Genomic DNA, 24,018 nt, shown 5'->3' on the forward strand with positions numbered 1-24,018 from the left:
GATCCCAGAAACAAAAGCCTGAACCACCGAACCAACCAGCATTGCTTTGTAGATTGGCCCTATCAGAGCACTGTGTGATTTGGAGGGACTCTTCATGGGGGAAGGGTCTCAGCTTCCTCCTCCCAAATTTGTGGCCCCTCGCTACCTGTGCCTCAAAGCCACTTAACTCTAAGGCTTAAAACCATATGAATTTGCTGAGGACAAAAGAAGAAAGCTGAGCATTTGGAAAAAATTCTTAAAAGTTGATGAGTGGGGTTTCTTCCCACCCCTCCTCTGAAAATTATAGAGTCCTCTGCATCCTCAAGGTCAAGGTTAAACTGGGGCTGATACTAATCTCCTTTCTGATCCTCTTTGCCTATCATTTTCTGTTCTCTTTATCGACTGCTTCTTCCAGAATCCAGAATCCAGAATCTATGCAAAATAAGTCACTTCAACTCCAGGGGAAAGTTTAGGTGTACTGCCCCCCACATGCCTACCTACCCCTTTCATCCCTCTTCCTCTTAGCATTTCCTTACGCTCAGCCAATAGAGGAGTTTAAACATTTAAATGCGGTATTTAAACTGCATTTAAAGAATTAACCCATTTTGCCCCTCTCTGGTCTAAACCACAGGGTGCCAACCGGACGTTAATTGCTTTCATCTGCTGGGGTTCCAGACAGTTCCTCAGAAGGAAGGAGCGCACATTCCTGGCACCAATTGGCTAATTCAATTTACTTCAACAGCATTAGCCTCTGTCAGAATATTCATGAGCAGGGGAATGAGGACCCGCGGCACAGGCAGGCGGCAGCCACTCGGGCTGGGGAAGGCGCGAGGGAGGGGAAGAGGACAGCGCGCTGCGCTCGGGGGACGGTGACAACGACGAGGCGGCTCTTCTCACCCTTCGGGCGGAGTGTCGGGGACCGCGGGAGAGCGGGCCAGGGCATCAGCAGAGTTAGCGCTCCTGGCATTGCCCCCCAACTCCTGGCGACCGCGCGGAGACTTTGCGAAACATCCGAAGGCAGGAAAGCTGTGACACTTTTGACGGAGGGGGAAGGGGGGTGGGGGGCGGGGGCAGCGCCGCGAGCGGGGGCGAAGGGACCCAGCGGGGCACCGGCCGCCGGTGGGGGAGGCAGCGATGTGAGCTGGACGCCCGCCCCGGAGGAGTCTGAACGTCTCCCGAGAGTCGCCGGCTGTGCCAGGTAAAGCGGAGGGCTCGGGTTGGCCCCGCGCGTCTGCGCCCGGGTCCGGCGCCGAGCGGCGAGGGGCGCCCAGGAGCCCACACTCTGGGGGAAGCCGCCCTGGGCGCTGCGCGGGGTTCAGCGCTGCGCCGTTCTTTCCCTGCAACTACCCGCCACCCTGGCAAGCCTATGGGTCGGCCTGACTTCGACTTCCTCGGACTTTGCAGGGAAGGGGACGTGAGGGTTGCCTGGGCGGACGGAGCTGCTCTGGAGAGCAGGGAAGCTGGGGCGCCGTGGGGCAGGTGGAGGACGCGGCGCGCTGGGAGCGGGGCTGTGCGCGCCTGGGGATGGTGTCCGGGGACCAGAAGCGCGGTTTGCCCGAGCGCTTAGCCAGGCTTCGCCCTCGCTTGCCTCCGGCCGGCGGCGCCTCGCTCCAACTGCTGAGGGGAGAGGGTGGCTGCGTCCCCCGGCACCGGGATGCGCTTGGAGAAGAGGGCCAGAGCCTACGATCTAGGGAGGCGCAGGCACCTACGGGCCCCGGTCCGGGTTCGTACCCCGCGCAGCGCCCCCGCTCGAGCTCGGCTGTGGGAGGAGAATGTGGTGGTGATTCGTGTCCCCGCCACCTGCCGGACATCACCAACTCTCCGGATTTCCTGTCTCCGGGCCCTGACACTCCCAGGGAAAGCTCTGAATTGCGCGCGGGTGGTTGGGCTTTGCTTGTTGTTGGTGATGTTTGGGTAGAGTCGGGGGATGAGGGGGTGGAGAAGAGGTCAGATAGGGTGAAAGTTTCAGATTTGCAAAGAAAATGCGACCGCGGAGTCTTAGCCTGCCAGTAGCAATAGGAGAGGCTGTGAACTGGACTTAACGCTGAAGCAGGAGCCTTTGCCTGACTAGTCGCCTTAGGGGTGCGGGTGGCGGCCGGAACCTGGAGGGCAGCTCGGAGGCAGCGCCAGAGTTCCTCCTTTTTCCCCCATTGCTGAGCCCAGACAGGTAGTAAGAGGAATTTGCACCAAAGAACTGAGGAGTCTGTCGCTGGGTAGATTCAGAGTATACTGTGGTATTGTTGTTATTGGCCCCGAATGCCAGGAAGAATTTGGGTTTTGTTTCTTTTAATAGCCTAGAAACTGAGTCTGCATCCTCTTTCTCAAATAATGTCTCTCCACCAAAGGAAATTACTTCTTCAGAGCTGGTGGTGTCAGGGATCCAGTTAGGCAATTGGATCTACTAGAAACAACAAAAACAACACAAAGTGGCAATGATAAGGTGCTTGGATCCATGCTTATAGATGAGTAACATCTCTATCCACTCTCCTTCCTCAGTCTCCTCTAACTGGAGAACTGTGGGCATAACCATCTTGAGCCCCATACTTGCCCCAGTGTTCCCTTTTCACCCATTCATAGAACCTGGGAAAGTCATTTCCTTTGTTTGTGTGACCCTTGCATTCCCACTGGGCATGCTTCCTGGCCAGGACAGGTTTAGGTGGCCAATACTAAAGGAAGCCACAAGGGCACCTGCGGTTCCTCCTCTTGGCTTGGCCCCTGGTCAGATCTCCTCCAGTGTACAAGGCTTGGCCAGCTGATCAAGCAGAAAATGGGCAAGAGTGTGGGAGAAGAGCCTGGCAGAGTTAAGCTGAGTGCAGGAGATGAGGTCAAGCCTCCACACTGGCCACATCCCTTCCTGCCAGAGAAAAAATAAAGAAATGAAGAGCAAGTGGAAAGTATAAATTGAAACCCAGCTCTTAGAGTCTGCTCAGTCTGAGGCCACTGACTTTGATGTGACCTTTCTTTACAGTGCTTCTTATTTTCCTTATTTGCCAATGCACAAGTAGCCGTGCCTTTCTAATAGGACGGTTGTCATGAGATGATCTAATTTTGTATCTGGGAAAAATAAAAAACTGCTTTGAGTATCCTGGGAAAGGACAGTCTATAAAATACACGATTTTAATGTTTTGTGAAAAGTTTGCTACACTGCAGGTTAAGGAGATACATTTTTAGCATGTGTGCCATGTGGCAGTGTAAAATTAAAATGGAAGAGGAAAGTACAAACATAAAAATGACTTAGCATTCTTGACATTCTTGTGCATACTTGTAGAAAAATTATCTTTCGTTTGAGGAGAGTTGCCTGGGAATTTAATCAGTGTTTATACTACTGAAACGCCCCCTCTACCTTTCTCCTCGGTAAAATTTTATGACCCAGTTCTCACCGGAAAGGCAATGTGTGTGTCGTAGTGCTGGGGGCTGAGGAAAGACCGGGGGTTGTTCAGGAATCCTCACAGGGCGTTTAGAGACTGGAATGGGAAGTTAAGGTGCCCTAATATTTGCAAAGCAGTGACAAATTCTAGAAAAATAACTGACCAGGTTTGGGTGAGGGACTCAGCTCTGACTGTCCTCTGCTCTCAGATCCAGGAAGCTTGACTCCACCAGAAGGTCCCAAAAGGACTACTCAAGGTGCTTTTCCAACCTCCTTAGGTGAAGGTCCTGCCTCCTCCTGACCTGTGCATGGGGAGTGCTCCTCTCTCTTGCTGGCAATAGTTTGCCACCTCAGAGAGACTAGCTGTGCCCTCACAGACCCTGGTATGTTTGTCAATATTCCCCAAGCTCTGAAGCTTCTTAAAGACTGCAGCTGTTGGCGAATTTAAGTAAATAGTTGGAAGTCATCAAGAGAGCCACTGAAAAGTGGGTATGTTTCCCCTGGTGAAGAAGTTATTGAATGCCTTTTGAGCTAGAAAATTAGCAGTTTAGAAGAGCAGGAGGGATTTCCTTGACTTCCCTCTACCCATAAACCAATAGTTGCATTTTTCTTTCCCTCATAGTAGTGAGCACTGTCTGTTTAAGCATTTTTTACAATTTTGGACTTAAAATGGGGTTTTGCCTGATGGTGGTCTATGGAGAAAGGAAAAAATGTAAAGAGATACGGAAGGAAGAGCGGCAATGGCTAGAACATAAATCAGCCAGAATATATGGGGGGGTGATGAGAATAGGTCTTTTCACCCAAAAAAAAAAAAAAAATGTCCACTTTGGAAGAAGAAGAAGTCTGATTATTGGCATCCCAGGCTGAAACCAAGGCAGCTGATGCCGAGAGGAGCCAAAGGGCAGTTCTTCTTAGTTTAGAAACAGCAAGACAGTCTCTGCCAAAGATTGCTGTAAACACGGAATAAAGATTTCATTGTGGGCTGGTGTGACTAGAATAATTAGAGAGTTAATTGTTCATTCTGATCGGGTGGTGCTGCAATCAGGAGTGAAAAGTAGTGAAAATCAGAGCAAGGCAGAAATAGAAAAGTAACATTTTCACTTCTATATTCATTTGTTTTACTTTGATGGCACTTTGGAAAATCGTTTAGTTTTCAAAAAAACAAAAAGAGGCACGCACACATGCGTGTACACACACACACACACACACACACACACATACACACAAGCGTATCCCCAGAAAACTAGAAAACGGAGAAACACTGCTGCCATTTTCCCCCCTCCAATTGTACTCTGGATATGGACAAAATTCCTCATCTTATAAAAATAGCAGGTGAAGCCATAGTAAGAATGGATGCAGTAGGTAATTCCAATTTTTATGAATAGTTATGAGATGCAAACTTCAGTTTCTACTCAATCAAAATATATGCAAATTTCACCAGATCTTTGAGCTTTTCCAACACTTGCTTCACAGACAAAAGGCTTAAGAAGTAAATAAACATTCTAGCTTTCACATTTATTTTTTATTTTGAAACAATTGCCTGCAATCATTAAGCTTTCACATGTAATTGAAGAAAGAGCCTCCTGTATTTTCATACTAACTTAGAAACAAAAGAAAACTTATTTTAAGTGATAAAGGTGATTTTAAGCAACTGAGCATCCACAGTTGTCATAAGCAGTAGACTGTGACTTATTGTTATTTGCTAAAAGATGGCTCTGTGATCAATTCCTTCTGAAATGACTTCTGCAAATGAAGACATGAGCAATGGACTATAGAGAGCATTAAGCACATGGTGTCTGCTGAGGGGCAAATGAAGAACCATGTATTCATTAGGTTCAAACCCTCCCTGAATCCTGATATTGACATGGAATATGGGGCAAAGTTCTCACTATTTGAATTAAAAAAGAAACATCTTTAAGAGTCAGTGTTAAGTATAATTGTTCTGGGAATAAAAAGCACTGTTAGAAAGAAAGCATACTAAATTAAGACAAGGTCATACAGTCTCATGAAGAGAAATACTTAGTTTCTCCAAGATATTCATCTTGTCTCTTTGTTTAAAAGGCACGACAATATCTTTACTAACCTTTAGTTTCTTTTATCCATCAAAATCAAAAGGGATTGCAAGGCAGAATACTTACTGAAGTGTTAAAAAGCCTAAGTGGTGCAAAATTATGGAAGTATCCAGCTCTCGGAAGAGAAAATTTTACTTTACAAAATGCACCGTCTACAAAAATTAAAACTAGAAAACCACTGCCACATTAAGTTATGGCAACAGCCCATTTGAAAGAGAAATTTGGTCTTTTCTCATTTAATTGCATTCATGGTTTGCTAAATAGTTTTTTGGAATATCCTGCCCATCTCTTGCTAACCAGGACTGCCTAGTTAAGAATGTTCCTAATTACATATGGATTGACTTAATTTTAGAACCCTGAGAACATTCAACTTAAAGCTTTACTCAAGTGCAATGCAAAACAGAAATGGTCCAATTCACCTCCAGGTATATGTAAATTTTTTTTAAATTTAAAGGATCATAAAAGAGAGAACATTTGGTGTGGGAATACATCACTACACAGTAAAAGAGTAAAGGCAGCCATAAACTGTGACATCTTTTAAAAACATATGAAAGTTTTAACCATCTCACTCTCTTCCTCCACAGCAGTAAGTGGTGGTGACACAAAGTACCACAAAAAAGTACAAATGACAAAGACAAGGATGGCATTTCTGAAATGAGGGTACTTTTGTTACTTACAGGAATTTTTGACAGTCTAATCAAAAGTTTAGGGCTCATTCTGACTAGCGCCTTCACCTCCAAAGAGCAAAGAGGTATCTTTCACGGGAGAGATAATTCTTTACAGTTCCTGTTTCTTTACATCTCCTAACTAGAAGCTTAACTTACATCCAGATTCTCAACACACGGATGTTGATTTATGTTTTAAGTATTATTTTTTAAAACTATAAACTATTTAAGGTATACAAAATGATGTTATAAAATACATATACATGGGGTAAAATGGTCACTGTAGTAGAACAAATGAGCACACACATCATCTCAGTTACCCATCCCCCTTACACAAGAGAATCTTGCATAATCTACTCATTGAGCAAAAATCCTGAATACAATATACTACTATTAATTGTAGTCTTCGTCTTTCAACTTGTTTCTCCTACATATTTTTATCCTTTGACCATATCCCCCCAACCCTGACCCTATTAATCAGTGTTTTATTTTCTGTCTCTATAAACTGTCTTTTCTTTCTTCCTTCCTTCCTTCTTTTCTTCCTTTTTGATTCCACATACAAGTGAAATCATGCAATATTTTTCTTTCTGTATCCAACTTAATTCACTTATGTTTTCTACGTCCATCCATGCTGGAGCAAATGAAGAATCGCCTCCCTTTTGAAAGCTGAAGAATATTCCAGTTTTGTCCACTGATGTGCTCCTAGGTTGTTTATAGTTTTGTTCACTGATGTGCTCCTAGGTTGTTTCCATATCTTGGCCACAGTGACATATATGTGTAGATATTTTTAAGATGGTAATTTCATTTCCCTTGGATCTATACATCAAAAGATCACAGGGCCATATTATAGTCCTATTTCATTTCTTTAGGAAGTTCCATATGGTTTTTCATCATGGCTGGATCATTCTTCATTCCCAACAGTATTCTCCATACCCTTGTGAACATTTATTATATCTCATCTTTTTCATAAAAGCTACCTTAACAGGTGCAGAGTGATATAAAGGTTTCGATTTGCATCTCCCTGATGATTAGTGATGTTGAGTACCTTTCATGTACTTGTTGGCTATTTTTATGTCATCCTTGGAGAAGTCTGATGTTCATTTTTAATAGGGTTGTATGTTTTCTTGCTATTAAATTGTTCTTTACAAACACCTTGGATGTTAACCTCTTATCTGATATATGGTTTAGAAATATTACTTCCTAATCTATCTTTTCAGTTTGTTGATTATTTCCTTTGCTGTGTATAAGGTTTTTAATTTGATGTATTTTTATAAGGAAAATAAAATTGAATCAATGAAATTTTTTAAATGGATGAATTTGCTATATTTAAAGTCAAACTCCTTACTGGTCTTTGTCACTTTAAATTATTTCTTTAAAAACCAGGCATGGTGGCATATACCTGTAATCCCAGCAACGTGGGAGGCTAAGACAAGAGGCTCTCAACTTTGAGGCCAGTCTCATCAACTTTGGAAGACCCTGTCTCAAAATTTAAAAAAGGGATTGGGAATGTTGCTCAGCACCCCTGGGGGTTCAATCCCCAGTACCAAAGAAATTATTTCTTTAAACTGGTAAGGTGTGCCTGGGACCAATAGTAATAATTATTGGCAAACAACTCTGATGTGCACATGAGAGAGGTGAGAACGTTTAAAAATGTAAAGACTTTCTCCTTTTAAAATTTTAGTTTTACCTAACCATTCATATGTTTATGCATATATAACTTTTTCAAAATGCAATCTTTCTGCATAATAAAGGTGGTACTGCTACCTAGTAGTTTTTATTTATAAGTTGTCAAACAGATCTATCCTTTAAGTACAGACTCTTAATCAGACTCATTATTACTAAATTATTGCATTTCTCTGTGGTATTAACTAATTAAAGAACAATTAATAAAAGATCGTTTCATACCATAGCACTGGCTATATCTGGTTTCACAGAAGTCTGTCTGACATGTGGCCATACAGTCAAGCTTCACCATGCAACTGCAATTCTGTGTTTTCAGCATCTGCCAGTAGGACAGAAACTTAACCCTTAACACTTCACATTGAAATTATTTGAAACAAATACTCCTATCTGCTCCTACATCCAATTTATAATGAAAATAAGCAGTTAGTCTTTCACCCAAATGAAAAATAGATGCATATTAGGAACTAAAATGTCTATAGGTAAATCAACACCCTTTTTTTTTTGGTTTTGTTTTTAATATCTAATCTTAGTTGAATGAACGAGGTGGTCTTAGTGTTTTCCCAGAGAATAGTACATAGTGCAATATGTTGACATAATTGGGAGCTTATAGTCAGAAGAAAACCAGGGTAGAATTAGCATGAAGATTCAATTACCCCTTGTTCCCAGGGAGAGTTGTTTACTAGGATTAGAGTTAAGATTGTGGTCAAAATAGCACACACACACACAAAAGTACAGTACAGCTTTCTTATTCTCTGCTTGATATTTTTGGATGGAACCAAACTTTGACTTCTTTCCACCGGTAATTTAACATATGGCTTCTTAAATGGCAGCTGATGTAAATTGTTGGATAACATTTTGAGTATATACCTTAGTATAAATATTTTACATATATTTAAGAGAATCTGTGATTAAAGTTATTAACATAAAATATTTTCCTGAAGGAACAGTATATATATTATATAACAGACATTATCTTTTATTTGGTAAAATTAATGTCTTTGAACAAAACCCTTATGAAGTCCTAATAAGGGGTCAAATTGTACATATAATGAATAACTAATGAACTTTCTAGAATTTATTTTTAAACCAACATAGTTTCACTCAGCAATTTAATGAAAAACTGGTTAAAATAATTTGATTTAGAAATTATTTGGTGATCTCTGCACATCTAAGCAAAATTCCTTTTAATTGTAAAGATCACCAAACATGTTTTTTTAATTTGAAAGATTATAAACATACTGTATTAAAAGTATCTAAACAGACAGAAATGAACAATCTCTGCATCTACAGAGAACTTTTTTCCGAGGAGATATTTTGAATAATGTGTAGAGTCAGCAGCATCACCTGCCTGCTCTTGTTTAAAGTCTACAGAAAGTCTGTGAGAACCCACTGGATGTTACAGCCATCTCCGTGCCCAGCCACACACAGGCTCCTGTGTTCTCATTTTAGCCTATTCTGGCTATTGTAACAGTACACAATAGATTAAGTGACTAAGAAACAACAAAAATTTATTTTTCACAGACCTGGTGGCTGAAGGTCTGAGATACAGAGGCCAGCATTTCAGGTTCTGGTGAGGGCCCTTTTCCAGGTCGCAGGCTGCCATCTTCTCTTTATGCTATCACAGTACCCAAAGAAGGCAAAAGACTTCTCCAGGTTTCTTTTATAAGGGCACTACTCCCCTTCATTAGGGGTCCACCCTTATGATACAGCTGCTTCCCTGAAGTCCCTCCTAACACTGTCATATTGAGAGTCAGGATTTCGGTGTATGAATTTTAAGAGGCCTGAACATTTACAGTCCACTGCATCTTATCTGCATTTATTAAAGCAAAAAAAAAAATACAATTTCAATCTCTTTCTCAATTACCTTAATCCCCTGCATCAAAGGCTCCATTTGGAGTATGAATTTGCAAAGGCATCATCATTACATCATCAAAACCAAATGACACAGTTGAGAGGGTGTGTCATGTAAGTTTTTTTAGGATATTAAATAAGAATATAAAGCTATGTCTAGGTTTTGTACAAATTGACCTGTCGTTAGTATCAAGTCATACTTAAAGCAAAGAGTATCTAACAATCAAAGTACATCTCTGTTGACATTATAGTTTTGAAGGGTTGTAGTTGTAGCTAACTTTATCCCCCAGCCTACAGTCTCATCTCCTTGATACTGGAAACATTTATTTTAGTCTAAAAATGTGAGACACTCATATTTGGAAATAAAATCCTTGAGTAGTCATTAAAAAATTAATCCATTTGGCAGTTCAGCATCTCACTGGAATACTTCCGGCAGCTCAGCACTGAGGACATCATGTGATTCTTGGAGCTGGCTAACATTTGGAAATCAAATTGCTTAAGGTTATTTCTTTAAACACAGGAAAACGACATACTTCTTCAAGATACTGAAGTGCTATACATTTCTTCATAAATATCCATATATTTCACTCATGTCAATTAAAATGTATTACACTGAGAAAGAAGGCAATGAAAATAACCACCATTTATTTAATTAATCCTTGCTTCCATGCCAGTCACTGTGCCAAGCGTTTCACATACCTCATTTGTCTTCTCTATCACTACTGTTATCACCATCCTTTTGCAGATGCAGTATCTACGGTGTAAGGTTAAATGGTTACCCAAAGCCGATTTCAAACCCAGAAGTCTCCACTCCCACATTTGAATCTAATCACTCAATCACATTGCCTCCCTTCTGCAGGGTTTCTCAGTCTTGTCGTCACTGCTGACATCTTGCCCAGACAATTCTGTTTGGGAGAGAGGGTGCCCTATGCACTGTAGGACATTCAACAGATTTCCTGGCTTCTACCCACTAGATGCTCATCGTATCCTGCCACTTGGGAAAATGTCTCTAAGCATTACCAAGTGTCTCTAATGAGTCAAAATTACCCCCACCTGAGAACTTTATAGTAAGGCTCAATCTTCATGCATCACTTATTAAAACACACATTTTCAATTTAAGGATTGGGTATTCACCATTCAAATCACAATGTAAATTGTTCTTATAGTTATACTAGCCACATTATAGATGATTTGCAAAAGACTGGTAAAAACCTTGAGGAAACAATGATTGAGTCAATTTCCCTACAAACTTGTTTCCTTTGGGGGCCCAAGTCAGATAACCAGGAGATTGCTATGTTTATATGTATGTACCAACAAAGACTGGAACATGACTGAAAAAAATTTAAACCCCAGTTCAGAGACTCCAGGAACACAAGGATAGGAACTCTCTTGTTCATCTTTTTATTCTGCAAGACCAATATCGTGCCTAGTCAGGGTTCCCCAAATACTTCTTCAATAGATCAGTGAAGTCCTGGTTAACCGAGTACAGGTTTTCCATGTTGTTGTGGGCCTCTGTCTGAACTTGCCATGTATTACATTTTGCTTTAATTAGTGGCATGGACATATATATACACTATGGTACACCAATTATATTTACAAATTCAATGAAACCAGAATGAATAATAGATAATAACTGAAGAAACTGGGTCAAAAAGGCACGTGCTAGATCTAACACAATGAAACTTAATATGGACACATGTCAGTGGGAAAACAAACCATGTTGAGGTTTAAAGGCACACCGAAGACCACTCAGGTCAGGACACTCACTCAGGTCTTTGGATACCTACTCTTCCCACCATTTCCAGGGATGACTCAGTGCTGATCTGCTTTGTCTTGGGGAGGATGCACTTACTGAGATGTCCTGTTCTACTCATCACATTCTACCTGAGTTTTGTGTATGGAAAGTAGCCACTGGCCTAGAAGAAATGGAGGAGGTCTTCAAGTGGAAGAGCTAATGTAGAAAAGAATTGGAGGGACCATACCAGTCAACTTCAAGTATCTGAAATATCTTCATGTAAAGTAGAAAATAAATTTATTCTGTGTTGCCTTGAAGGCCTAAGCCAGGGTCACTGAATAGAAACTACAGGGAAGCATATTTTATCCCAGCATAATGATGAGCTTCCTAATGATGAATTGTCCTACACTGGAGTGCACTTCCCTGGAGTAGTGAGTTAGCAGTCATCAGAGGGGAACATGCATATGACTGGCCTGTGGGAGACTGCACAAATATCAGATGGAGCAATGTATCAGAAATTCTCCAAGGAGCTTTCTAGCCCTGAGTGTATCTGAAATTTACAATATCTATTATTTTCTCCAACCCACATATTCAGAGTCATTGTGGTAAGTAAAATAGAATACGCAGGAAAAGGAGTGTTATTATGGTCACATAGAAAAAGAATCATTCACAGTGTGCCAGGTACTGTGCGATATACTTCACCAGTATTATCACATCCATTCCCCATAAGAACTCCATGAGGAAGGATTAGGTATCACTACCATTTTGTGACTAAGGAAGCTAAGTCACAGAGAAGTCACTTGTTCATGATCACACAGCTAGTAAGACTAACCTTACTACTTGAACTCAAGTCTGTCCCAAATTTCAAAGTCTGTTTTGTAACTACTATAGTACACCACCTCATCTGTTCAGCAGGGGTGAACTATTTTATTTGAAATGTTGGCAATTTTTTAGAGTTTAAGACATATGGCTATTTATGCAAATACCTAAAACATTTTCCAAAGTCTGAAATACATCATTTTAAAAATTGTTTGCTGTTTTCTGTTATCCGTGATGTTGCTCCCTTCAAACAGTAAAGACTGTCTCGAGTTAACTTTAAGGAACAAAGTAAGGTGTTAGGGCTTATAAAAATACCTGTAGAAGGGAGCTTGGAAATGGCATTTCAGTGACATTCTGTAAATTAGGGAATTAGAACCAAGGCCTCCAAGTTGCAAAATACCAATATGAAACAAGAGTGATAACTTTCCTTTCCATGAATCTCGAAAATTCTAGCAGAATTTTAAAGATAATTTCATTACAGATAATTTCATTAGAGACTATTATTTTTTAAAGATAATTTTTAAAGATAATTTCATTAGAGACTATTATTTTCTGTTTATTGTTATATTGTTGGTTATCTTCTATTTTACGATTACCTTGTTGAACATGTCATAAAACTAAGGTGATTTTAAAAAACTGCTTTCTCTGTCTTTATTATTTCAGTTCCAAAGACACTGAGAGCTCTGACCCATTCTGCCAGAGTGCATGGGATTCCGACTATTTGTAACTCTGATTCAGGTGATGATAACTGCAACTTTGCGAATTAAATCTGGTGACTCCTATTCTTAGGCAGCACTGCTTCATGCTCACCGTCCCAGACAATAGTCAGCAAAAGATTTAAAACACAGCTCAGCACTTGCTTTCTAAAGTTATTGCTGCCCTAGTGCTTAAATGCACTTAAACACTTATGGAAGTCCATAATTCTATGTTTATCATTCTTGGAAAGTATCAACACAGTTGTAGGCAAGAGCCCAGGCACTTATCATAGGACTGAAAATGACATTCTCCACTGTTCTCCGTGGGGTGGTTACTTTGCCAAAAGTCGAGAGGACTCACTGGGCCCTATGGCCTTGCAGAGCTGAGGAAAAGCCCATTTCTTTACCTGCCAGTGGTCAGAGTCATCTGCTGTTAATAAAATAGTTTTGTACCTGATGTTTGCAGCCTGCTGTAGCCCCCAACACAAATAATTGTCTCGCTGAGTCTCTTCTCCCAACACTTGCCCATTGGGGTACCATTTCACCAAGTCTAACTATGGCTTGATAAGCATTTATATGACTTTGTGAAGAGGAATGAAGATTAGCACACTGATGTTTTACCCACAAATCTCCCCCTAGGTTTTTACATTATTTCATACAGGGAACCTTTATAAAAAGAATGTTCTCAATATACTTCATGATGGTACATATTATAAATCAAGAACTGAGACATATCCTTAATGGATCATTAGAAACAACTCTAAGAGGTACAGCATGGAGTGTGAGCCCAGAAAAGCAGACCTTTAATCCTACATGAGCTACCAAATGGAGAATCCATGGGCTCTTCAGAGGATTTGGGTAGAACAGACTAAGATTAACAAGAGAAGAAAACAAAGGTACTGCCCTGTCTAGATTCACCACATTCAAGATCAGAGAGATGCTATGAGTGTTAAAGAATCTACAAACAAATACTGTTGTCAGTACCTTGGCCTGGGGCTAAGTTCCTTGACTCAATGTATGTCAGAGCCATTGTGGCAGTCATCTCCTCCCTCATACGTAATTCTTTTTTTTTTTTTTTGGCAAGAGGTACAGGGAATTGAACTCAGGGGTACTCAACCACTGAACCACATCCCCAGCCCTATGTTGTATTTTATTTAGAGATAGGGTCTCACTGAGTTGCTTAGCACCTCGCTTTTGCTGAGGCTGGCCTTGAAGTCTTGATCCTCCTGCCTCAGCCTCCTGAGCTGCTGGGATTACAGACCTGCATCACCGTGTCTGGCCCTTATGGCTTTTTTTAGGAGGTGTAGCTGGCCTTGTGTAATGGTACCCTTGGAAGTCATTGGCTAAGGTATTTGAATAAATACCTTATTTATTCAGGAAGTGATATATAAAAGATAAAAAAACTAGCCACTAAGTCATAGTCTTATTTATCAGAAGGGAAGAAAAGCAATGCATCATTATTACCAGTTATGTTTATTATAATAGGTACCCAATTTAAGGGGATTGCTAACTTCCCTTCCCCATCCTCACCCACCATTAATATCCTACAGAAGATACCAAAAGTAACCGTGGCATCTTTGAGATAAAAGAAAGCTTGTATGCTTTTGGTGCTGGGTTAAAGAAGTATTTAAACCAAATTGAAGGCATCAAAAATAAGTAACTGCATTGAAAAGTCACAGCCATACTGAACAATAAACAATTTATGGAAGGAGCCCAGAAAAAAATTGTTTTTTAAAAATTGAAAAGCATAGCTTCTGACAAGTATTCTTTATTTATGAGTATAAGTTGAATTTTTTCAAGGAATGCAAAAATACTAAAATAAAATGCAAGTTTGACACATGTTTCTTTTTGTGATTTGGCAAGAAAGGGAAATCTAAGTAGCTATGAGGTTAATTGTGGAGTTTTAATTCAATAATCATTATCTACACTAATTGAGAGAATGAAAGAGGTCAGGATCATAGGCAATCGTAAATGATCTAAAAGAATTTACAGTTGGACAAGGGGAGCGTTCGTGGTATTTGAACTGAGTATCCTAAGTCCAGGATCTAACAGTTCATCTTCCCAAAAGATAAGGAGGTCTCACAAGTCAAGTACAGGTGCTCAAGTTGAAACTGCCCTTGTTCCCCTCCTCTCTCACTATAGCTCCTCCCTGCAGGTCCACCAGAGCTGCTGTGGGCTGAAGCCACCAGAACAGCGCTGGGCTTACTTCCTGCCAAGTTGACTGAATAACCCAATGGTGGCTAGGTTGTGTTCTCACTCCGGTTTTCTGTTCCTTTAGAACTCCTGTGATTTTATATGGTCATGGATCTGAGAGCAAGGGATGGGAGGAGGTATTGGGAGGTATAACCAAGCAAGTTTCTGTCCCAGTAACAGATGTTGGTGTCAAAGCTCAGGTCCAATCAGCCTCAAACAGTTTACCATTATCAAAAACCAAAAACAGAATATCTCTTGTCAAACATTTCTCTGCTTCTAAGGCAAAATGGTTTCAAAAGAATTCTATGCATGCAAAGTGAATAGCTGTCAACAAAACTGTAATTAAGGAGAAGAGGTGCTGTCGATAAACCTGAAATAATGATTCTTTTGGAACAGTCACATATCTTCTCTCTTCCAGACCATCTCCTCAATGGCCTTCTCTAGGATCATCTTGAGTTTTCTCCATTTCAGTTAGAAGGAGAAACTCTACATGCAGCTCTTCACAGACTGGAAAATCTATAGACAACACTCTTCCTCCTTTTCAGATGGACACAGTGCTAACGTTTTCTTAAAACTCAAAATGTATTTTTGGCCAAATATAATCAATTGTCCCCTTCAGTTTTCTTGGCAGTTGATCTGAAAGTAGGTTGATGATTGCAGTGATAAAGATATTTTCCAGATGCACAGAACACTGCCTTTGTAAACGTTAGTTTCACTTGTATCATTTCGTGTCAGAGCTATCTACCCACCCACAACCCTTCTCCTGGCTATGACTGACTTCATAGGCCCACTAGAACATTTGTGGACTCGATTTAAGTTTTCAGGAGGAAGTTTAAAACTTTGACTGCCTTTGTCAAACTAGGCACTTCCTTCATCTTCCATTGTTAGGAACTGTTTCTGCCACAGGCTCGCTCACGTCAGTCCCACTTCTTGAGGAAACTATATTTCTTTCTATTTCTGATCCTGTCTTCCAAAAGATAGTTCAAGACTTCTCTTTCTGCCTTAAGCCCTCAAACACTTAGCCACAGATTTCTCTGCCCCACCATGATTCTGATATTATTCTTATACTAAGTTATACTCATGCCCGATGTCCACCAGTGATAGTGGCTGTCTTCAGCATGCATTTTCTCTCCCCACAAACGGATCATCACCTTCTTCAAAGCAGAAATTAGTGTTTTCCCCTCTGAATGGTGTGGGCACAGGAATGCCAAGGCCCTGGTGCTTCATGGCATCCCCATGGCATTCTGCTATGTTTGTTGGTGCTGGAATGTTCTGAGCCCGAGTCTTGTCAGTCAGCTCATTGTCTGATCCACATAGCCACAAAAAGATGAGAAATTCAGATTTTCACCCATTTCAAGAAGGAAGAGCTGCAAAGGTAAAAGGCAGAGTAGCAGGAGAGCTTAACTAGAGCTAAGAGAGGAAAAAGGAAAGTTGAGGAGGAGCTTGAGAGGAGGACAATAAAACAGGATTGTATGGAAAAGGGGGAAATGTTCCACTTTTTAAAAATATGAGTAACTACATTTTCTTTTTAATCCTTGGAATCTAGGTGTAGTTTGTGATACACTGGGGGGAAGTACATTTATTTTTAAACAGTGTGGAGGCTGTGCTTTTAAGATTGAAGACTACAGAGATTGAAATATACACCCTTTTTAACTGGTCACTTTCTGAGTGGCTGTTGAAAATATTGGAATTACCAGAACAACTAACCACAGTTTCCATCTCTGAATTCTAGGCACCAAAATGGCATGTTGGCAAATCTGTTTTCTGTGCCCTACCAGTTAAAAATCTTCTGTTTGACTTTTACCATCTGTTTCCTCCTAGCAAATCCAAGATGAACAGGTGGATGTTGGTCTTAGAGACTGGCACTTCCCCAGGGAAAACTAGAGAAATACATTTACTCTTATCAGTTCCAAATACTCATTTACAAGGTGAAGATGGAGCTTGGGTCATTCTCTGAGTATATCTTCATAGGTTGCTATGGATGAGTGTGAGATATCTAAGAAATAGGCTAATTTAGAAGGAATTTGAGTTCTTAATGAATGTTTCTTACAGACTCTATAATGACTCCATTCTGTTTTTGCCGTATAAAGTATGCCCTTTTCATTGTTGTTAGCATGTGCTTTTTAAAGACTCACTCCTACACAGTACAGTGATAATTATTTTTTCATGGATATCTACAGATTCTGCACCTAGGAGTTCTGCACTGGGAATTGGAACATCTTCATTCGGGCCATCTCTCTCCAAATCAAGTGTAAAATTCCAATGTAGCAACATCCTAAAGGAGGTTAATGAGTACATTAACCCCCACGTTGCCACATGCATGGGTCAAAAGAAGGATGATGTCAAAATTTAATATTATGATCTATCTCACATTGCACCTTGTCACAATGTAATTTGATTTCTTTCCTCAAACTAACATGAACTAACGATTTAAATGAATAATTAAAGAATCAAAGGCAAGGGTCGTATGTGAACCAGTAAAGCTAATCAGTCAATGTATTTGTTACATTTAGACTGACTAAAGCACTAAAGAATCACTCCTTGTTGTTTTCAAACAACTGAGTCTGAATGACTTCCCCAGAGGTCACTAATTTCCCACTAGTTGACTCATGTAAGACTGGATCCCACTGTCAGCATGTCATTGTTCTTCAAGTACAATATATTGCCCTTCCTCCATCTCCACTGACCCTGCCAAAGTACCACTACACAGCTTTGGTGGCAAATGCATTTTGTGTTGCTTAGTAATATCTATTGTGTCTATTCTGCAGCAATATCCAAACAACCTGTTTTTCTCCCCATTTTACTGCTTTATGTTTTGGTCCTCATCATTTTTGTTTAAATTTCTATCATAAAATTATTGCTGGTCTCTAAGACGCCATTCTCGTTCTCCTAGCAGGACATTTAACTTTCTAATGAGACTGTACACTCTTCAATAATCCCCTTGGTTATAACATGGGATCTCAGGGATCTCGAGTTGATATATCTGCCTAATTATAAGGTAATTATGCAGATGGAGGATGAATCCAAGCAAGATTTCATCCTTGATTCAAAGGAACCATAAATGAATGACTAGAATTTACATATTGGAAACAGTAAGGGTAGGGTTGAGAGGTTCAAAGCCATTATCATAAACAGGGCTGAAATGTAAACTGCCATCATTATTTGGGTAATAAATGTTAGCTGCTATAACAAAAACACAAAATCTTAGTCCCTTAGCCTAAAAGTAGTTTATTTTTTGCTCACAACAGTACAAAGTCATTCTGGTGGTCCTTCTGAGAGTTTTTCCTCTGAGCAGTGACTCAAAAACTTGGGCTTCTTCTACCTTGTGGGCTCTTACCTCCCTTGCAAGGGAGGAGGAATCTTTCCTTGAAGTCAGAGAGGAGCAAAGAAAAGAGGTGCAGAAGAGCTTTCAGAACGTTTTGTAAAAGGTCTTTTGTTGACCAGACCCCTGCCACGAACCTTAACCTAAAGGCAAGAGAGGCTGGAAGATGTGCTACTCCTGTGTGCACACAACCGGAAGTAGACTCATGAGCATCTTTCAGTCTGACACAGCTCCCAGCCTGTTCTTCACTAGCAAGTAGTATCTTGATGTTTAACATGAACTGTCTCCTGGTTTGATGACCCTGGGCACAAGGGGAAGGACTACACCAAATCACTGGCAGTCATTCTGCTTTAACAAGAAAGAGAGTTGGGGGAGGAAGGGAGGGAGGGAGGGAAGGAAGGAAGGAAGGAAGGAAGGAAGGAAGGAAGGAAGGAAGGAAGGAAGGAAGGAAGGAAGGAAGGAAGGAAGACTGGCTCATTAAGCTCATTAAAAATTGTGGAAGACACAAAGAACAGAATGTATAATGGTTACGTACAAGGTCTCAGGAATCTGTCAATCCAGGTACACATGCTGCTGATCCCAGGATTATACACTGAGAACCACCACCATGAGTCATCTCATTTTCTGTGGTTATGGGTGTCATTACCCCAATTTGATGAGAAAATCCTCAAGCACTAGATAGCGTGTTCAGTCCACAGATGTTGGGGTCTGGCTAATTTAAGTCATCGTGTTTGCTTCCCTCTGAACAAATTACTTAAATTCCTGAGCATGTTACTAAATCCCTCTAAGCAAGTTTGCTCATTTAAAAAGTAAGAGTTGATAATACTGATCTTGAAGGAATTACAGTTGATTACAAAAAGTATTTTGCACCTCCCTTACACATAGGAAACACGCAATAAATGAGTCCTCAAATATCATCAGAAGATAAGGAGTCTATATATTTTGGCTCTATGCTACCTCCAACCAACAATAATAACTACAAAACTGAATTTTTAAAAGATCTTTAAGATGGTGGTGGTGTTCAAAGAGTAGCACCTTTGGAACGCGTAAGCCTGTGTACCACTTAGGTGACTTTGGCCAGGTGATTAGACATCTTTCTTTAAAATACTGTCTTATTACCTATGTCAGGAAACTGATGTCATGACAACTATGTCCTGACAGCACAGTCCTGTCACATGCTAGGCATTCAACACATGTGGAGTCATGATTGTCAAATTTTTCTCAAATGTTCTAAAATAGAAAGTGATGTTTCAAACTATGAAAGCGAGATGATGTTTTTGATTTTTGACCTACACTACTACTCACTAGAAGGGTTTCTAGATGCCTCTATTTAAATGATAATCAGTGTTCAAAACTCAAGGTCTCCTCATTCAGGAACTTACAGTCACATCTTAATAAAGCATAATGAACTGAACACATGAAGAATAACTGGATAAACAGGGCTCACTCCAGCTGTCATGTCAGTTTGTGACAGCAACTGGTAGTTCATTGTAAAAGATGCTAATTTCAATCTGAGCAGTGGTGATGTTGAGAGGAACATAAAAGGAATTCTTGATTATCTGTATCAGTAACTGTAGTCCCTGGAGATGCACTCAGAAACTTCAGATCACATATGGCAAGAGTCCTGTGATAAAATATGCATCAATGAAGCTTCGTGATTTATGATAATAAAGAAATGAAAGTTCTGCCTGTACAATAACTATTTGTGTCTGGTGTTTCTCTTTGCCATTTCTGGAGGCTTTGTAAATGACTTTTGTTGTACTAATTATTACCTATACCTGGACCACTAATTCGTTCTTATAACTCTTCTGTCAGTCACATTTTCCTATGGGCTTATCATAATACTATTCCAACAATGATGATTTTCTCAATCTAAATTTAATATACAATAATTACCTCAGTTGCTGGACTACATTAGCTGCCTAGGAGAGTTAAATACTATTATTTCAACATAAATATCATTGCTTATAGTATTCACCAGGCTGCAGAGGAGAAGAGGGAGGTCACAGTTTTCAGAGATGCACAGTGCACATCAATGAGAGGAGGTGAAATTAGGTTGACCACTATCTTCTTTTGGGAGTGGGTCATTCTTGACTTCTGAATTATGTCCTTCCTTGTTTTAAATGGTGATAATAATAGAGAGTGGAGGTAAAGCAGAATGGGGGAGTTACTACTCTTGACAAAATAAAAAGTTAGCAATTCTAACTCCTTCCTTTCTGCTCTGACTAATCCTTGAAATCTCAAAATTTGAAAACCAATGAACTCTTTCCCTGTAACATCCCAGCAACAAATACTTAGGTGCTTACTTACTGTCACAAGTTTTCTGTTCCATTCAAAGCTCACACTATTAAAAATTACTCATTTATTGATCCAATAAATAAATTACATGCCTTCATATATTTGCAACTCTATTTCAGCATTCTAGTGATTCATGGGATAACTCTCACTCCTTTTGTTACAATAGTTCTTCAAACACGTCAAGAAGGCCAAACTGTTCTCCCAATTAGACTCTTCTCCTGCAACCTTCGCCACTGTACCTGGTTTCTACTTCATGGTGACCCTGCTAACAGTTGTTTTCTCCCCTCCATTCACCTCCATGATATGTGCACAGGTCTGATACAGCAATTTCCAACTTAAAAATGTTACACAACAAGGGCCTGCCCAGAGCAGCAGCGGTCCTGTTGCCTGTTCTTGTCGTCACTCTACAGATTTTAGACATGTGGCTTGGAGTAGCCAGTGTAAGTTCATTAGAAGGGATAGGAGGAGGAGTAAAGGAGACACCCTCAAGGGAGAGTGGGTCCTCTCAGAGAGGACAGGGGTACAGTGTGTCCTGCCTTCCAGTGTGATTAGGGTGCCACCCAGGTTCTGCGTCAACTGCATGTGGGGTTAGCAAAATAGGTCCAGTTTATTATCCCCTTAACCTCATGTTCCCACCAGTCATGTGTCTGTCTGTTACCTGACAGAAACATTCACTTAATTGTCTACAGAACAAACCCCAAAGATTTTTGGGTAACATTAGCTTCTCTGTCGTCTACAACTCTCCTGTAGGACACATGAGGATACATATCCTTTTCTTTTACTTTTCTGACCCGGGCCTTTTCTCAAATGGATGCTATTCCAGTCTCTCTCAATATGACTACTCTTCCAGACCCTGCTCTTCCACAAAGTCTTTTCAAATCCAAGGACTGGCACTGACTTCTCCTTCCTCTGAATTCCCATAAAATAGACTTTGCCAAGCTCGCATTACTGATTTAACATACTTATATTCCCATTGGTTTCTCTAGTAGATGATAAGATCTATAATTACACAAGTAGCCTTACTCATTTTAAACTCCCCATGTGTATGTATGTATGTGTGTGTGTGTGTGTGTGTGTATACATACACACATATACATATGTATACACACACACATATGGTACTTTGCACTAATATATATAGTATATATACATATATATGGTACTTTGCACTAATTTAAATGTTTATTATTTTTTCAGTTGAATTACATGATTCCTCAAATTCACATCATCTATCAAATACCCTTCAAACACAATTCCCCAGTTTGCCAGCTCCACCCCCACTCCAAGATCTCTCTTAATCTCAACCTATGCTGTCCAATACATTAGCCAGGAACCACAGGACATTCAGTTTTAAACTTACATTAATGAAAGTTAAAAACAATTAAAGGTCAGTTCCTCAGTTGTACAGCCCCACCTCCATTTCCAGTGCACCATATGATTCATGACATCGAAAGGGGACTACCGGGGACATAGATGGGGACATTCCCATCTTTGCACTGGCTAGTGCTGGTTCAGAAGCCATTCCACAACACTGTTTTCCTTGCTGTGTAGTTGACCACATAACACTCTTGGCAAATGTCATACAAGCCTCTGATGAATGAAAACCTCCAAATTGAATGAATAACTTCTCTCATACTGTACTTAGACAATTATTTTTGACAATCTTACCTATGTTTTCATTTTGCCATAGTTTTGATAAAAAAAAAATGTGACCAAACTGGAACACCTATCAACATGAAAGGGAATGCTGTAAAAAATTATACTGAGACCGACACTGACTGGAACCATCCAACAATGACCAGGATGGCACAACATCCTTGAGAAATCACATCTAGAACTCTGCCCATCATTACAAAACTTCCTCCAGATTAGGACTGATCTAGTGTTCAATAATCTGTTAATACACTAACTGAATTTTCTTCATTTCATACCATATTACTTCATTTACTCATAAGAATATTATGAGAAATAAAATATCTTGCTTAGGTTTATATCCAATTACTGCTTTAAAAAATCCACTGGCAATGCAGCATTTTTTAAACTACATAGCAATTTTTCTTCTTCAGAAAAGGGGGGAAATGCACTAGAAATAGAAATAAAATTTATATATACATTAGGTTAATTTCAGCAAAATAAATGAATTTGTAAAATTTTGATATAATAGCTTCCTTATTGTCATGTAAGGAATCCTAAGGTTCACAAAAATCTGCTTGTGTATGGGAGGCTAGCAATTATCTGTAGCTCTATTTTAGGATGCAAACACAAGAAAAGAACACATGTAACTAATTTTCTTGAAGTAGTTATTTAGTGAATATCACTTTATTTGTGAAAATCTATTCAGAGGCAAATAACTGCTGATAGTGTGGTCAACAAAGTCCTCATAAAACTCTAAACCATAGATCATTGACCCTGATAAACATAAATAAATGAATAAGTAAATAGAGAGGAAAACCAAATGCAGATGCTGAAAAAAAAAATAATAGAGAAGATGAGGTAGCACTGCTTAGCCCACAGAGGAAAAAAAAAGAAAGAAATTTATGTGGAAGTCTGTCTCATGGATTTTATGCACAAAAATAACAGTAGATTTGGCCAAAATATCCCATAAATTAATGTAGTGAAAGTCAGATAAAGGTTATAGCATAATGTTAAAGGAAAGAGATTAAAGAATAATATTAAACAGAAACCAGGGGAGATGGAACTAAATTTGAGCTCCATTTCTAATTAACTCTGTAACCTTGGTCAGGAGCTTCTCAACATTATTTCTTCATCATTCAAGAAATAATCCTTGGGCTGGGGTTGTGGCTCAGTGGTAGAGCATTTGCCTAGTATGTGTAAGGCACTAGGTTCAATTCTCAGCACCACATATAAACAAATAAAATAAAGATCCATCAACAATTTAAAAAATTTTTAAAAATAATAAATAATCCTTGGTGCTGAGGAGGACCTGGAAACCTGACGATATCAGGGATGACCCCATCCCTTGAGGTCTACATGAATGGACTTGAATCCAAGGGTTTTCGGCTTTAAAATTCTGTACTGTGAGGTACACATTTAGAATAAAATACTTAAGGTTTTTCATTCACTGAAAATATAGTTCCCAATTATAATTAAAATAAACTTTTTGGAGTTGTCATTTATTTTTTGATTTCTACAATGTGTAGCAAGTGTATATGATTCACCTTTTATGACTTTGTAAGTACTAGTGTACTTATGTACTATTCCACTTGTTTCTTTTTTAAACATGTTTTTCTCACATAGATTATCTTAGTCTTGAAATTAGTTATTTATATTTAAGTAAAGTGAAATATTTCAACACATTCTACTCTTGGTCCTTAGTAA

The 24,018-nt window shown here is 39.8% G+C and overlaps 1 protein-coding gene across 1 annotated transcript in view; it reads left to right on the top strand.

Moving 5' to 3' along the window:
* Window positions 1-1,061: 1,061 nt before the first annotated feature.
* Cdh20 (cadherin 20) overlaps window positions 1,062-24,018 on the top strand; it is a 224,122-nt gene continuing 201,165 nt past the window's right edge. The window contains 1 exon segment of the mRNA XM_047526681.1: window positions 1,062-1,177. The gene's annotated coding sequence lies outside the window, so the exon portion shown is untranslated.

This window comes from Sciurus carolinensis, chromosome 15, assembly GCF_902686445.1.
Source record: "Sciurus carolinensis chromosome 15, mSciCar1.2, whole genome shotgun sequence".
Lineage (NCBI taxonomy): Eukaryota > Metazoa > Chordata > Mammalia > Rodentia > Sciuridae > Sciurus > Sciurus carolinensis.